This window comes from Platalea leucorodia (genome assembly GCF_965183815.1).
Source record: "Platalea leucorodia genome assembly, chromosome: Z".
NCBI classification, from domain to species: Eukaryota; Metazoa; Chordata; class Aves; order Pelecaniformes; family Threskiornithidae; genus Platalea; species Platalea leucorodia.
In genome coordinates, this window is record NC_138858.1 from 50668750 (window position 1) to 50683733 (window position 14984).

The 14984-nt window shown below is 40.9% G+C and overlaps 1 protein-coding gene across 14 annotated transcripts in view; it reads right to left on the reverse strand.

Annotated features, from left to right (window-relative positions):
* Positions 1 to 14984, reverse strand: part of CDC42SE2 (CDC42 small effector 2) — an 85479-nt gene that overhangs the window by 34624 nt on the left and 35871 nt on the right. For 3 of the 14 annotated variants that reach the window (XM_082337461.1, XM_082337465.1, XM_082337467.1), the window contains one exon: positions 1559 to 1599. The exons of 10 other annotated variants lie outside the window; for them this stretch is intronic. The gene's annotated coding sequence lies outside the window, so the exon portion shown is untranslated. Of the gene's footprint in view, positions 1 to 1558; positions 1600 to 7842; positions 7946 to 14984 lie in introns of all 14 variants that reach the window. One more of the 14 variants, XM_082337469.1, reaches the window with a different exon arrangement.

Genomic DNA, 14984 nt, shown 5'->3' on the forward strand with positions numbered 1-14984 from the left:
CTTGAACCACAGACTGAAGTGACACTAGCAAACAAGTCATGTGCTTATTTCTACAGTGACTACCAAAAATGGCATATACCAGAAATCTGTATAAGGCTAACATTCCCGCTTTGGTTAGATGAAGTGGTATCAAGAATTGGTGTCCAGTCTTTTGGCAGCCATTTCTGTTTGATCTGTTTCTAACTTTCAAATGTCATTTTAGAAAGTGAGAATTGCCCATACACCCCTTTAAACTTCTTAGGGAATTGTGCCTATTGACATTTCATATTTCTCAGCGGAAAAGTTACCCAGTCCATTCACAGCGCAAAGTTTAAATAGTATTTAACCCCAACCCTGTTGCACAGCTGTCAAGCAAAGGCATGCTTTTCTAAGTGCTGAGGAAACAAATAAATACATTTCCGTATATGGAAAATTTGCAAAATGGCTGGACTTCGTCAACTCAAGGTATTTTCCTTCCACTCTCTGTACCCTCTTGCTTCACATACAGTTGGCTTCAAAACAGGACATTACTTGTATAGTTTGAAACTGTTTCCTTAAACCTCTAAACCTCCTCATGTGGAACAACTAAGGCTCCAGATTCCAACCATTCCTTTACTAAAATAATGTTTATTGGTTAATCTCCAACCCGCTTTCCTTCAGTAAGAGTGCAATAAAAATTCCTGTGAGACTTCACCCTGGTCATTTATCTTGCCATCTATAATAAACTTTACTTGCAGAGAAAGTGAGATGAGTATTCAGAAGTTTTTACATGCATACTCCTTAATAATTCTATATACGACTGCATCTTCATTCATAGAAATGTGTGCATAACTACACATCATTGTTTGCATGCAATTCCTCACAGTATGAAGTGGTTTGGAGACTCCATGGCATACATGGACTACACACATACATATATGTACATACACGCACATTCTGTGGCAAAGCGGTCCCACTTAGCTGCTGCCTTCATCAGTTCTCTACCTGCCAAGCACATAAGCAATGAGGTTGCTCATTTACTACGTAAATGCCAAGGTACTGTACTCTGCAGCTGCCACTAGCCAGGTACTTTCCAGGACTGTTGGCTACAACACACACATACAGAGAAATACAGTAGCGCCTTTCCCATACCAAGTCCAAAGCCTCTGGGAAGCTTTCCCACTTTTTACCTTCTAAGAGACTAACAGAGACTCTTCAAGAAATAAATGCACGCTGCAGTAACACCATCTAAATAGCAAGACCCCAGCAAAAGTACTTGTCTCTCCTAGCTTTGAAAAAGCTACTGGTAGCATTTAAATTAAGTTTATATGCCTGTTTGTGGCATTTCTTGCCTAAAGATCAAAATAGGAAGGGGGGGGAAGGGGGAAATGTTTTGCTAGCTTTTCCTATCAATAACACCATATACAGCAAAGCAATTTTATTAAGCAGAACACCTTGAGGGTAAGAAAAAACGTAAACAAAAACCAAAAACCAAGAAATCCTTCTATAGAACCTTTTTTCTCTCAGACACTTCAAAAAAAGGTCTTAATACAGTGCTAATATTACATATTTTCACTGCTTAAGAAGATTTTTTTCCTACCTCAAAGATGATCATCTAAATCCCATGTATGTGTCAAGAGGCTGCAAGAAAACATGGGAATTATCAACCAACAGTGTGAAATCCAAGAATAAAAATAAGCTTTAAAAGTGTCTAAGGAAGTTCTCACTTCATAATTCGGTAGCTTCACATAATTTTCTCAATTCTTCTCGTTAGTGAAATTTCGATCAACTTTAAATAATAAGAGTGGGACTAACGTAGAAAAGCTTGAGAAGAAAATACTGTTCTCTGCAGTCTCAGAATTTGCATGCTACACAATTCTTTTCTAAACTTGATTTGATATGTAACAAAATTGGAACTCAAACATGGTTAACTCCTGTTAAGCATGTAACAATTGACAATTTTAGTCCAGTAACTGTACAGCTTATCTCTCCTTAAAACTTGGTGTTTCTACTTCTGAGAAGATAGGCTCCAAGTTGTTCTGAAATGCAGCAATGCTCTCCCAATGCTAGCTGCTCAGATTATGAGAAATTGAGAAAGAAAGTACTCAAAGTTAGAGCATTTAAGACTATTAGACCAGAGCCGTAAACAGATATATTGCAGCGGGCTTCTCTTGCTGTGCAAGTGACCCAATATTCTGATTTGCATCTCCTGAAATTCTGACACTCATGTTATTGCTTCCTCACAATCTCTTTTTGATGAAGTTCAGATTTAACATATCAAATTCCTGTTCACACAGAAGGTTAGCTTCTATCCTGCTGTTACACCCGTGTACAGAAGATGCACGTGGAAAGGGCAGGGAAATTCCTGTGTTGATCCATCTCCTCATTTGCTCACTGACAGCTGGCCCGCTCCTCCAGCTCACTGCAGCGTTAAGCGCCACGTTGAGCCGAAGCCCTGGGAACAAACCCGACGGGCTTGTGCGTGCTCCTGAGAGCCTGGAAGGCTCTTCCTGGTGACAAAATACTCAAGGGTGCAGAAAACTTTCTCCACCCAGCCACCCTCAGCATGCAGGACTTGTGCCCTCCAGGACAGAGTTCTCTTTGAAACTGACTCCCCCATTAAATCAAAAGCTGATGAATGACAAAGTCGAGCTAGAGATCATGAATAATACTCTCTGATAACATGTTCACTCTTAAAAATGTATTTTATCTTCCATAGCCTGTATAGGGTCACATTTGGCTTTAATTTCATGGTTCTGCAACCAGTACCACACGGTTTTTAAATCTGTTGTCTTTAAATTAAAAAACAAAACAAAACAAAAAACCACCAGTGGTGGGAGGACATATCTGTAAGTCTGGAGAAAACTGACAGCAACTGCACCTCTTAAAACGCAAACAAAAACTTAGTAGTATTTGTTAGAGCACTGGTATTTTATACACCCTCACTCTGCTAAACAAATTAATTTTACAGTGGCCAAGTTAATGTAAAAGACCAGGTATAAATCTGCTGCATCAAAACGGAAAGAAAAAGCAATTAAACTGAAGGCAAAAAGGCATATTGGACTGCGATGTCAACACCAACACGTAAGACTTCTCTCATGCTGCTAGTTGCTTGTTTAAAGAACAAGAAAAATTCTGCTGTTCTTTTCCAAATTATTGGTTATAAAGAAAGTAAGAACAAAAAAAGCACCACACTGACCTACAGCTACCAGTCAGGTAACTATGTAGTATCAGCTCACTAGTAACCTCGTGAGAAAGTGTTCCTGCAAAGCCTGGACTGCACCCCAAACCTCGCTGCAATTAATGAGATCCCAAAACATGTGCAATGCTTCACAGCTAGTTCTCTGCTTCATCGTAGGGTCAAGCTTTTAACATGGCGCTGTTCGCGGGTGTTGCGGCATTTGTCTGTGTAGACTTGCCAGCTGAAGAGGACAACAGAGGTTGAAGAACACAGTTTGAGAAAACAGCTCCATCCCTCTTTGTTTTTGCTCTTACACAGTCTCTGGTGCTCAGAGTGGCAGAACACCGTACAGCTCATGTCGAAAACACAAGGCACTTATTCTGCCTGAACCGTAAGGTTAATCAGCGATGAATGGTGAAACACCTATTTGCTTTTTCCCATTTAAACTTTCCGAACTCTGAATGCAACTTACTTTAGAGTGTACAATTCACATAGCAAGAACCCACAGGACTATCACACTGAACAACTCTGTCACACTTTAAGGCTTTTATATCTTATGTATGACTTGAATTTCATCCCATTTATAGAAATTTTAAGTAGTATGAAGAAATGAAGATATTAAAAAGGATACATTGTTTACAATTCAAAGTGAAAACCACTAAGGTAATTTTCATTACTCCTAAGTTTATTCCACAGTAGCTGATCTAACGCAAAAACCGAAACTACTGCTTATTGTTAAGTACCAGTCATAAAGGCAGTAAGTGGGGGTGGAGCACATTCTCTTACAGTATCAGCAATTTTTCTTATTAAAGCAGTATTAACTTTTCTGTAGGAAATTAACGGAGCAGGAAAGGAGGAAGGGTGAAAAAAAGACATTAATCTCCCCTCCACGCTCTTCACGTTTTCTGGCAAAAAGCAGGCTACAGAGCATTTACCTTAGCTGATCCAAACAGGAATATGCTGCATGCTGTGGAGGGTCAGTTAGAATAAAGCTACTTATTAATTATATAGCTTAAGAACAGCCCGCTGTTTTTAAAAAACATCTATGAAGTTCCTTTTAAGGTGAACCCTCTATATCCTTTGACTGCGTACTGTTCGCTATGGCTTCAAGCAGGAAGTGCGGTAACAACGCTCTTTGACAATTACTTGAAACAAATAAAACCACAGGAAGAGAACGAAAATGACTGCAGGTGTTAACAGCTGAATTTAACTAGATTTTCTCCAAAACTCACACTACTATTTAAGGAGGGGGGGTGGGGAAAAAGTAAAAAAAAAAAAAAAAAAAAGTGAAACATGCACAGTCATGACTAAGTATGCCATGTCATGACATGACATAATGTACCATGACATGCACATGTATGCACACAGTTGTGACCACGACTACTACTAGTTTTTTAGTCTCAAGTACTTTATGAGAAAGAAATTCACAATTATTCTTAATATGGAAGTATCATTCCATAAAAACACTTTTTTTTTTTCCCCTTAAAGGCTCTGAACAGCTATCATTTGTTTCAATCCTGCGAGCTGTAAGTGGGAAATTATCATTTCAGAGAAGACTACTTTCATATTTTTCACTTTTAATCTCTATTGTAGCCATACTATTTCCTCTTGCTGTTTAGCAGATACAGTCAAGTGGCAGCAAGAAATGAGGGGGGAGGGGATTAAGGTGTGTGCAAACCACCAGAGAGGCTGCACTGGTGCACACTTCCACACACTTACAGCTGTAGCAATTGGAGGATGCTCTCCAGCTCTCAAAGAAAGTGAGAGGTGTTTACTCCATTGCCAGCCTCATTTTTTGACATAAAACAATCTGTACAAGAAACAATACAGGTTTTAAACAAACACTACCTATAGGGAAAGTTGCCTGCATGCATGAATTTTGTATCAGAAACTTTATCTCACCAGGGCAGCGCACTTGCAGGAGCACTCTTCCTCCCTTACCCCCCAGCAGAGCAGGCACTTCTGGGGACTTTGGCACTGCTTTTAATGCACCAATTATCTTTTGCACTTTCAGATCCTGAGAAACCTGAGCTGCAAGTAACCCTTGCCAGACAAAGGACAACATTCACCACCGACACAGGCTGAATGAGGCTGAAATCTCTTTTTCACTTCCTCATAACTTTCCCATATCTATTCTGCCCATCCCCCACCCTCCCAAGTGCTTTAGGGTTTAGTTTCAAGACATTGAAGAAGCTTCTTCAAAGTTTCAGTTAGACTTTCTTGTGTATTTTCAAACCCTGAATGCACAGGTCCTGACTCTGTAAAAAGGTGTTTTATTCATGTCTTTATGATACAGTTTTGAACGTTATGACTAAAGTTATTTATAAGATTTTATTATAGGGTTTTATTTTGGGATTATTGGTCATTTGGAGCCAGTTCTCCCCCCCCCCCCCCCCCCCCCCCACTGAAATGGTTTTCATTAGTGTATTTCCTTAAGCAACTTAGGAATAGGTTGTACTTAAATCAAGCTCAACACAAATTAATAGCCATAAATGACTCTGTATTATGAGAGTGCTTTGCTTCTGAATTAAAAGTTTCAAAGACTATTGAAAACGGTGGAATAGGAGGAAGGTACTCTTATGGCTTACTTAAAAGAGAAAGATGGGTTGTTATTTTTTAATTCTTCTTGCTAATAGAATGGAGTCTAGCTTTAGATCAATCTCATCTTTCACAGGAACCAAAACACCTCCAATTCTTGTTTGTGTTTGCAGTTTGTAGGAAGCCATCACAAGTTTCCCTGCAACCAGCGTACTCATTTGAGATCATACATGGGAAGGCAGCAAAAGATACAGGAAGGGAACCACAGCAAGTCCACAAGAAGAAATACTAGGCTTTTCACATGAGGTCACTGAGGGTGTGAGGGGGAGCTGTAAAGCAGGTGAAAGCAGGAAAGCACGCCATTCATTCAAGGAAAGAACAGCTCATGCAGTGTGACAGTATCCACACTGTTTGCGAGTGTCAGCTGGGAGCTTAGAGCAGAGAGCCTTTAAATATTTTTAAAACATCTCCAGAGTGTGAAGCTCAAACATTTGTTTTATCACTGACAAATGTCCTGCTCTTTTTTTTTTTTTTTTTACACCCCCCCATCTGTATTTGCCTGAGTTTTACTCTCTAGCCATTCTGTTAAATTTAATTATTTCAACTAAGTGGCCTGACCCTTGAAAGGTCCTTACTGCTTTGTGCACAAAACCAACAAATGAAACAGGCAGTATTACACTGGTCCTGTTAAAATTCCCTATATCCAGTCTGAAACATAAAAGCATAGTTTTTCAGGACCAAACCAAGTTCAACAGGCGAAGCTGTGTAAGTGACTGAGGAGTGCAAGTAACCTTTTTCCCCAGCTCTGACATTTCAGACCTTCCTGTGTCTTCACTTAATAATTGCTTTCAGTATACATGGGTTCAGTGCAGCTTTCTGAAACAGCTGACACATAGCTCATACTACTTCCCACACATACATGCAGACAGGAACCTACTTCTCTGAAAATCACAGCACAGAACATCTAATAGTTCTGCACTATCAAAATATAGAAAGACTAACAGAAAACTAATGCTCCGAATTTGTTTACTAAACAACAGGAAGACAAACCAAAGACAAATACATTTTGTCCTACCTAAGGCATAGTCTAGGCATAATATATTTTGCCCTACGTACAAAAATAGTCAGTTAAGAACAAATGAGAAGCCTTCAAGAATCCACTCCTATGGTTTAAGAAATCTGATTTCATATTGCCTGCCCATTCACATTAAAAAAATACATAAATCCTTATATAAATAGTCAAAGTTCTGATTGGTCAGTAACATTATCTTCTCAAGTGGCAAGCCCTATTGACGGTAACACAAAAGAACACTTTTCTCAGCTGGCCTCCTTGTTAATTCTAACAGGTAATACCAGTCAGAGAGAAAAAAAAATAAATAATGCAGACTAGTGGTCTAAGGCAGGCTCTGAACAGGGTACTACTTCCATAAAGAATGGAAAAAACAAACAAACAAACAAAACAAAACCAAAACGCCAAAAAACCCAAAACCTCCCTGAAGAGCCCTCTGTTATTACTTCGAAAGTAATGATGGGAAATGCTCAACATTGGCATCAAGGGAGTCCATCATTTTAACAACAGTATAGCATTAAAAGGAATGGAATAGTCCATGGGGAAAAAAATACCCTTGACAAACGATGTGGCAGACCATACAAGATATTCAAGGGACCCTTACCTGTTTTTTAGTATGACAATAGGTGAAAAGCATTATTCACAGCATCTATAATATTCCCTTTTCCACAGAAAACTAATACACCAAAGCACTTTCAAGGAAGGTTTATGATACAGGAAAGGAATAAGTAGGAACAGGGGAGAAAAGGCCATTAAAACTGTCAGGAGTTCACAGAGGCACACTCTCACCAGTACAGTAAGTGTTTCCTGTCAAAAAAATCAACATGGCACACCACTATTGCAGATTTTAACTTAGTACTGTAAGATAGACAGCCTTGCAGCAGAAGTCTGCCATTGTATCTAAAGATGCTTTGATGTACTTCAGTATACGATTGCTGCAACTTCCTCACATCCCACTCAAATGCAAAACAATTATGAGACCAACTACAGTAAGCAAAGCAGCATCACGTTTTGTGGCACTGGATAAGTTTACTCAGTCACCCAGCAGCACTAGCTAGGGTGCACATTTGCCTGTTTGAAAAGCCAGATGAATCACCTCTGTTCAAGCCTTCCTTGGCACAGGGTGATGAGATGTTTCAAAGGGGAAGAGTGCATCAGCTCAAGCAGCGTGCTTCTGCTTTAGCTTTCAGTTCCGTACCCTGCAAGCAACAAAACAGCAATAGCTTTCTGTTCAAAGTGCATCAGAACAGCATATTTTTCATCTGCTAGCATTTCAGGCCCTACCGTTTCTTTATATGTATTCTCTAGCCCTTTTATCATTTCTCTGTTATTAGCTGCTTTAGATGACTTGAACTCTGTGTGTGCACCTGCATGTATGCGCATGGGAGATTGCTTAAAAGAAACTTAAAAATTAAGACAAATCACATTTTCAAAGGTACTTGGATCACTCGAGAATAGAAATGGAACTTGGGACATTTGGAGTATGTACCTACAAAAGTTATAGGCAGAGACCTATTAGTTCATGTAGCCCATCTTCTCAGGTGTACCCGTTCCCAGGTAGCAGTGCAGTCTGTTGTACTTTTAGCACTCCCATTAATTCTCCTGAAAGACCACTCTGCAGCTTAATATAGACCACATCTGCTGGCTTCAACTTCTACCACCTTTAGTGATTGCTCATTTAAAAAGTACTGAGACAACAAGCACACATACGCAAGTCTAAATTAGGCTATGACTGGTCTGGAGTGGTGTCAGTTTTTCCTGACTAGATGCTTCAAAGCAGTATATTGAAATATTTGGTTTATTTGATAGGAAGTCCATCTTCAGACAGAAAATGGTGAAGTACAAGCAATACAGCTCAAGTTAGGCAGGAAAGGCAGGATGTTACTGGGCATATGGCAGAGCCAGGAAGCAGTTTTAGAACCAGTGAGAGGTGGGAAGTGCTAAATGAGCCTGCTAAGATTTCATTCTCAAGATAACCATGGGGAGCTGCACCAGCAGGCTGACAAAGCAAGTCTCCAAAAGAACACTCGAGCCAGAAATATGCTATGTGTGCCTTCAGACCAGAGCACGGGGAGGGGAGAAATCAGATAAATCGCCTGGCATTTTTCTCTTCTCACATCAAAAGCCAGAGACCTGCTAGCACAGTATTGTGTAACAGGCAGCACAAAGTGACACCCGGACAGGTGCGTCAGGTTTCATCTTCATCTAGCAGCATACAGCAAGACATGGTTCTCTTCCTCCGTCTCCAGACATTCCTTAAGTCACTTCAGGGAAAGGAAAATCTAAACCTAACTGTAGCAAAGAAGTTGGGTTCATGTATCATAATTTAAATATGCCATAATGCCGAAGTGTCCTAATTCTATAATCCTTAAACAATTGCAAAGAAAATAATGAATTGAAATACAACTACTAAGTAAGAAGTACACACAGAGAGATTGTAAACTTCCACAGCACAGATAACAACTCTTGTCCACTTCTACACACAACAAGCCTACCAAATACCACAACTGTGTGTGCAAGCACGTGTCCATATGAAGCCACACACACAACCTGTAATACAGTAACTGCAGCAATCACAAACTATTTCATTCCTATGGCTAAGGCTATCATGCTATATACAGCAAGTATGAAAATAACTCAGCCAAGGTGGCCAAGAAGGCCAATGGCATCCTGGCTTGTATCAGGAATAGTGCGGCCAGCAGGACCAGGGAGGTGATAGTGCCCCTGTACTCAGCACTGGTGAGGCCACACCTCGAGTGCTGTGTTCAGTTTTGGGCCCCTCACTACAAGGAGGACATCGAGGTTCTGGAGCGTGTCCAGAGAAGGGCAACGAAGCTGGTGAAGGGTCTGGAGCACAAGTCTTATGAGGAGCGGCTGAGGGGACTGGGGTTGTTTAGTCTGGAGAAGAGGAGGCTGAGGGGAGACCTTATTGCTCTCTACAACCACCTGAAAGGAGGTTGTAGTGAGGTGGGGGTCGGTCTCTTCTCCCAAGTAACAAGTGATAGAAGAGGAAATGGCCTCAAGTTGCACTATGGGAGGTTTAGATTGGATAGCAGGAAAAATTTCTTCCCCAAAAGGGTAGTCAGGCACTGGACCAGGCTGCCTAGCTTGTTTGAGTCCCCATCCCTGGAGGTATTTAAAGGACGTGCAGATGTGGAGCTCAGGGACATGGTTTAGTGGTGGACTTGGCAGTGTTAGGTTAACAGTTGGACTTGATGATCTTATATGTCTTTTCCAACCTAAAAGATTCTATGATTCTTTGATAACCAGAAAGCTAACAAGCTTTTACCTCTACAAACCTCAGACAGCTACTCTGTATCGAGGAGAAAAACTGCACACTGAAAAAAGTTTTAGGGTCAGCTGGTAAAGAAAAATTTCATATATTAGAGTTGCAGTCAGTATGAAATGACATTTTGCATGTCAACAGCACCTTATTCTTTTCTGAAAGGAACACTTATTTTTCAAAACACAATAAGGTTTAGGGAAGGGAGAAAAAATGGAAAAAAACTCTTCAGAATATGCTTTTAGCCCTACAGCTGTTCACAATGAGCCATTACATGTGCACACATAGACATAGCTCATTAGCAGCAATAACACCAGTACCTATACAGGGTTGTTTCACAGTGGAAATCATGTAATTCAGTATCCTATTTTGGGATCACCTTCAGACTGCAGCTTCATTCAGATGCTGCATGCTAATTAAGAGGAATTAATTATTGCTCTTTCCTTCTCCCTCCCCCAAGTTGCGAATCACTGCAAATGATCCTTAATATTCAGTTGAATTTGAGTATTTACTCTTTGGAAGAACTACTTGACCACAGAGTCAAGTAGTCTATGCCTATGTCCGTTGCAAAACACCGATAAAATGTTTATCTCGACAATCAAAGGCAAGAGCATGAAAAATGTAACTGCAAACAAAATCTTGAAAATACTCACTCATTTTCATTTTGTGATAGATATTAATTTTTTGGTTGGAAGTGCAGATCAAGTTTTTTGTTTGGCAAGTCTGTGACAGATGCACCCACTCTGAGTGAACAGTGCTTTGGTTCAGGCATCACCAACATGGAGGTCTGACTGAAGTCAGCCCCGCTGTATAAACCATGAGAACTGTGCTGGGCTGTATCTTCACAGGGACTAAGGAATCTAGGCCATGTCTTATCAGGAGCTAAAGTACCAGCCTGAGCTGGGACTAGACAGAAATAAAACTGCTACAGCTGCACGCCTACACATACACCAAAGCAGGATTTGACAAGTCAATCACTTTATGCTATAAATATCTGTAGTCCCCCCAAGCCCATTGAACTCTCCTGTATGGCAGCAGGCTGCACGGCAGTGATCTCCCCCTTGAGCAGGGACACCTCTCAAGGTTACTTCTCAAGCCTGAGAGACCCCTTACCCAGCATCTGGTAAACGACATTTTACATTAGGCCTAAAAGTATCATAGAATCATAGAGTATCCTGAGTTGGAAGAGACCCATAAGGATCATTGAGTCCAACTCCCTGCTCCTCGCAGGACTACCTAAAACAAAACCATATGACTAAGACCATCATCCAGATGCTCCTTGAACTCTGACGGGCTTGGTGCCATGACCACTTCCCTGGGGAGCCTGTTCCAGTGACCCACCACCCTCTCAGTGAAGAGCCTTTTCCTGATGTCCAATCTGAACTTCTCCTGACACAGCTTCATTCCATTTCCTTGTGTCCTATCGCTGGTCACCAGAGAGCGGAGATCAGCGCCTCCCCCTCCGCTGCCCCCCTTGAAGTTGTAGACTGCCATGAGGTCACCCCTCAGCCCTCTCCTCTCCAAGAGGAACAAACCAAGTGACCTCAGCTGCTCCTCATAAATCTTGCCTTCAAGATCTTTCACCATCTTGGTTGCCCTCTTCCGGACACACTCTAGTAGTTTGATGTCTTTCTTGTATTGAGGCGCCCACAGCTGCACACAGTACTCAAGGTGGGGCCGCACCAGTGTAGTGTAGAGTGGGACAATCACCTCCCTCAGCTGGCTGGCTATGCTGTGCTTGATGCACCCCAGGACACGGTTGGCCCTTTTGGCTGCCAGGGCACACTGTTGACTCACATTCAACTTGACATCAACCCAAACCCCCAGATCTTTCTGTGGGGCTGCTCTCCAGTCTCTTGTCCCCCAATTTGCATGTATAACCAGGATTACCTCATCCCAGGCGGAGAATCCGGCACTTGCTGTTGTTAAATTTCCTACGGTTGGTGATTGCCCAACTCTCTAGTCTATCCTGATCTCTCTGTAAGGTCTCTCTACCCTCAAGGGAGTCCACAGCTCCTCCTAATTTAGTATCGCTGGGAAACTTAATGTACATTTGACTCCTGTGTCCAGATAATTTACAAAAACATTGAAGAGCACTGGCCCTAAAATTGAGCCCTGGGGAACCCCACTGGTGACTGGCTGCCAGCCTGATGTAACCCCATTTACTAGAACTCTTTGAGCCCGACCCATCAGCCAATTTTTCACCCAACGTATTATGGACATGCCTAGCTGTGTGCTGGACATTTTTTCCAGAAGGATACTGTGAGAGGCAGTATCAAAAGGTTTGCTAAAATGCAAAAAACCCACATCTGCCGGCTTCCCATGGTCAGCTAGATGGGTGACCTTGTCATAAAAGAAAATTAAGTTCATTAAGCAGGACTTTCACCTCATAAACCTGTGCTGGCTATGACCAATGACTGCATTGTCTCTCAAGCGTTTTTCAGTAACTCCCAGAATAACCTTCTCCATGATTTTACCAGGCACTGAAGTGAGACGGACAGGCCTGTAATTACCAGGGTCTTCCTTCTTACCCTTCTTGAAAATTGGGTTAAATCACTGCTTAATTACCATTCAGTTATTGCTTAACTGATTACCATTTAATTTTCAATCATCAATTTTCATTTGATCATCATTTAATCATTAATAAAATCCTTTCAGTTAATCCCATATTGATGACTTCTCTTAATAATTCACCCGCACCACATCTTTTTATGCATTAGCAACGTGAACAACTTTACCAAATAAAGTTTAATTATAAGTTAAAGTTTAAGAAATCGGGTAGAGAGACATGCAATTTTAAAACCGAAAGACACTATGCCATAACATATGTGGAAAAATAGCCAAGCATACATATAGTCAGCTTAAAATAAAAATACATGGTGCACAACACAAATCTCCAACGCTGAAATGCCATTCAATGGAGACACCAGAATTACTGACCCAGTTAAGAAACAAAGTCCTGTACAAAAAAGGGAGTTTCAAAATGTTCCAGAAACATTTCAACAAAGTACATATTCTCAGCAGAACAGTTACTGCTGTTCTGAAATCTGAGCGCACAGGAAGCGAAATTGTCTCCTCAGAAATGACCTGCCTATCTTGCCAAGAAACACTGAACTGTGTTCCCTATGCACCCACAAAAAGTTCCAAGGCCACTACTGCTAAAAATGCCTATTTGGAAAATGCCCTGCAGGTCATACCTTAGTGGTGGTTAAGTCACCTGGAGTTTTACTGCCAATGTAAAACCACTGTAAATCTCAAATAGTTTGGCTTTCCTATGAAATGCCCATGTATACAGCAGCATGTGGCTTACCTACATTGATAGGTATCCATGAGTGGACAAACCTAGAATAAAGGTGCGTCAAGGCTAAGAGTTATTTTTCTCATGAGTTTTAAAATAAGCTGTTCATACCTGTAAATGCTAAACAGGTTCACTGCAGTGCCCCAAACTGAAAGCTACTGACAAAACCATAACCAACTGGCAATGCTTGTCTGCTAAATATGAAAGAAACTTTATGTATCTTGATTCTTAGTCAGTGGCTCACTATAAGGAAGTAGATAGGCAATGTGAAGAGTGTACTCTCACACCACAGGATGATACTATTTGAACTCCACATTGAACTTCTAGTTATTATTCAAAATTGTATTCTCACACAATAGACAGAAAATACCTGCATAGCACGTAGTTAGAAATTTTACTTTCATACATCCTCTTAAAAAACAAGCATATCACAGATAGGATATGATTTTCTGGATGCAAATTCAGCCTGCCAACAATTTAAAGAACTTTCATTAATACACTGCAGAGATTGTCCTATGTCACAAACTATCCAATCTTATCCAAGAGCCTACTAACAGAATATGTTGAAAAATGCATCACAACATAAACAACTGCTCTTGTAAATTCTGAGTTTTGATGTTTTTTTTAAAGAAAGGAAAAAACCCCTCAATTTCTAAAAACGTGAAAAAACCACTCCTGTGGAATGAATTGTGATAAAGACAGCCATTTCTCAAACTAAAGACCTTTCTGTTCTTTATGATGCAAAGGAAATATTTTCTATGTATTACACTAATACGCAAGAAAGGACTGAGACAGTACACCTGGCCACTTCTGCTTTGCTCCTCAGGACACAGCCAGCCAAACTTTTAAGAATACATATGGATTCAGCAGATGGTCTCTTGCCCACCCTCAAGATATCCACTTTCTCAGTTGTGTCTATTTCAGCATTAGTTTGAGAGTTTTCTGTGAAATAGAAGTGTTTGGTTTAAGACTTGGGCTACGTGACAGCAGGGGACAATAACCAGATGAGCAGGTGAATTGGCAAGATCTGGAGCAGCTTCTTGGCCAAGGGCACAGGAGGGAGGGTGGCAGCAGCCACCAGGCATCCAGCTTGCTGCAGGCAGACCAGCCTTCCCCAGGGAGCAAGCCCTGGGTCAGGGACCCCCACTCAGCTTCCCAGCCCCCAGGTATGGCCTCACTTGTGTTAGGCACATCTGCAAGGACCCTCCAGTGCAGATAGCTGACAAATTTTTAAAAAGCTAGAGGAGAGAATAGATGGAGACTTAGATTACTAAGGTGTCCTTTTTCTCCCCAGTTAAAAAAAAACAAAAAACAAAACCAAAAAAACCCCTGATTCACCTGCACCACATTTACTCATTTATTCTGACTGGAAAAGTGCTTCAGCCAGTTGGCTTTGACCTACTCATGGCTTGGCTGTTAATTCTCTTCTTTAAAAACGCTGCTTTTTATTTGTTCTTAAGCGTATTTTGCACCCTTCCTATTCTTTTCCCAATACATTCTAGACTAAGTTCATGTCACACAATAAAAATTACATTCACTAGAGGCACAACTACCACATGACATTTGCAAAGCAGAGTCATGCCAGCTATTCAATACGACCAAGTTGAAAATTAATCAGAACCGTATTTTTAACTCCTAAAAGCACAAGCATAGGAAA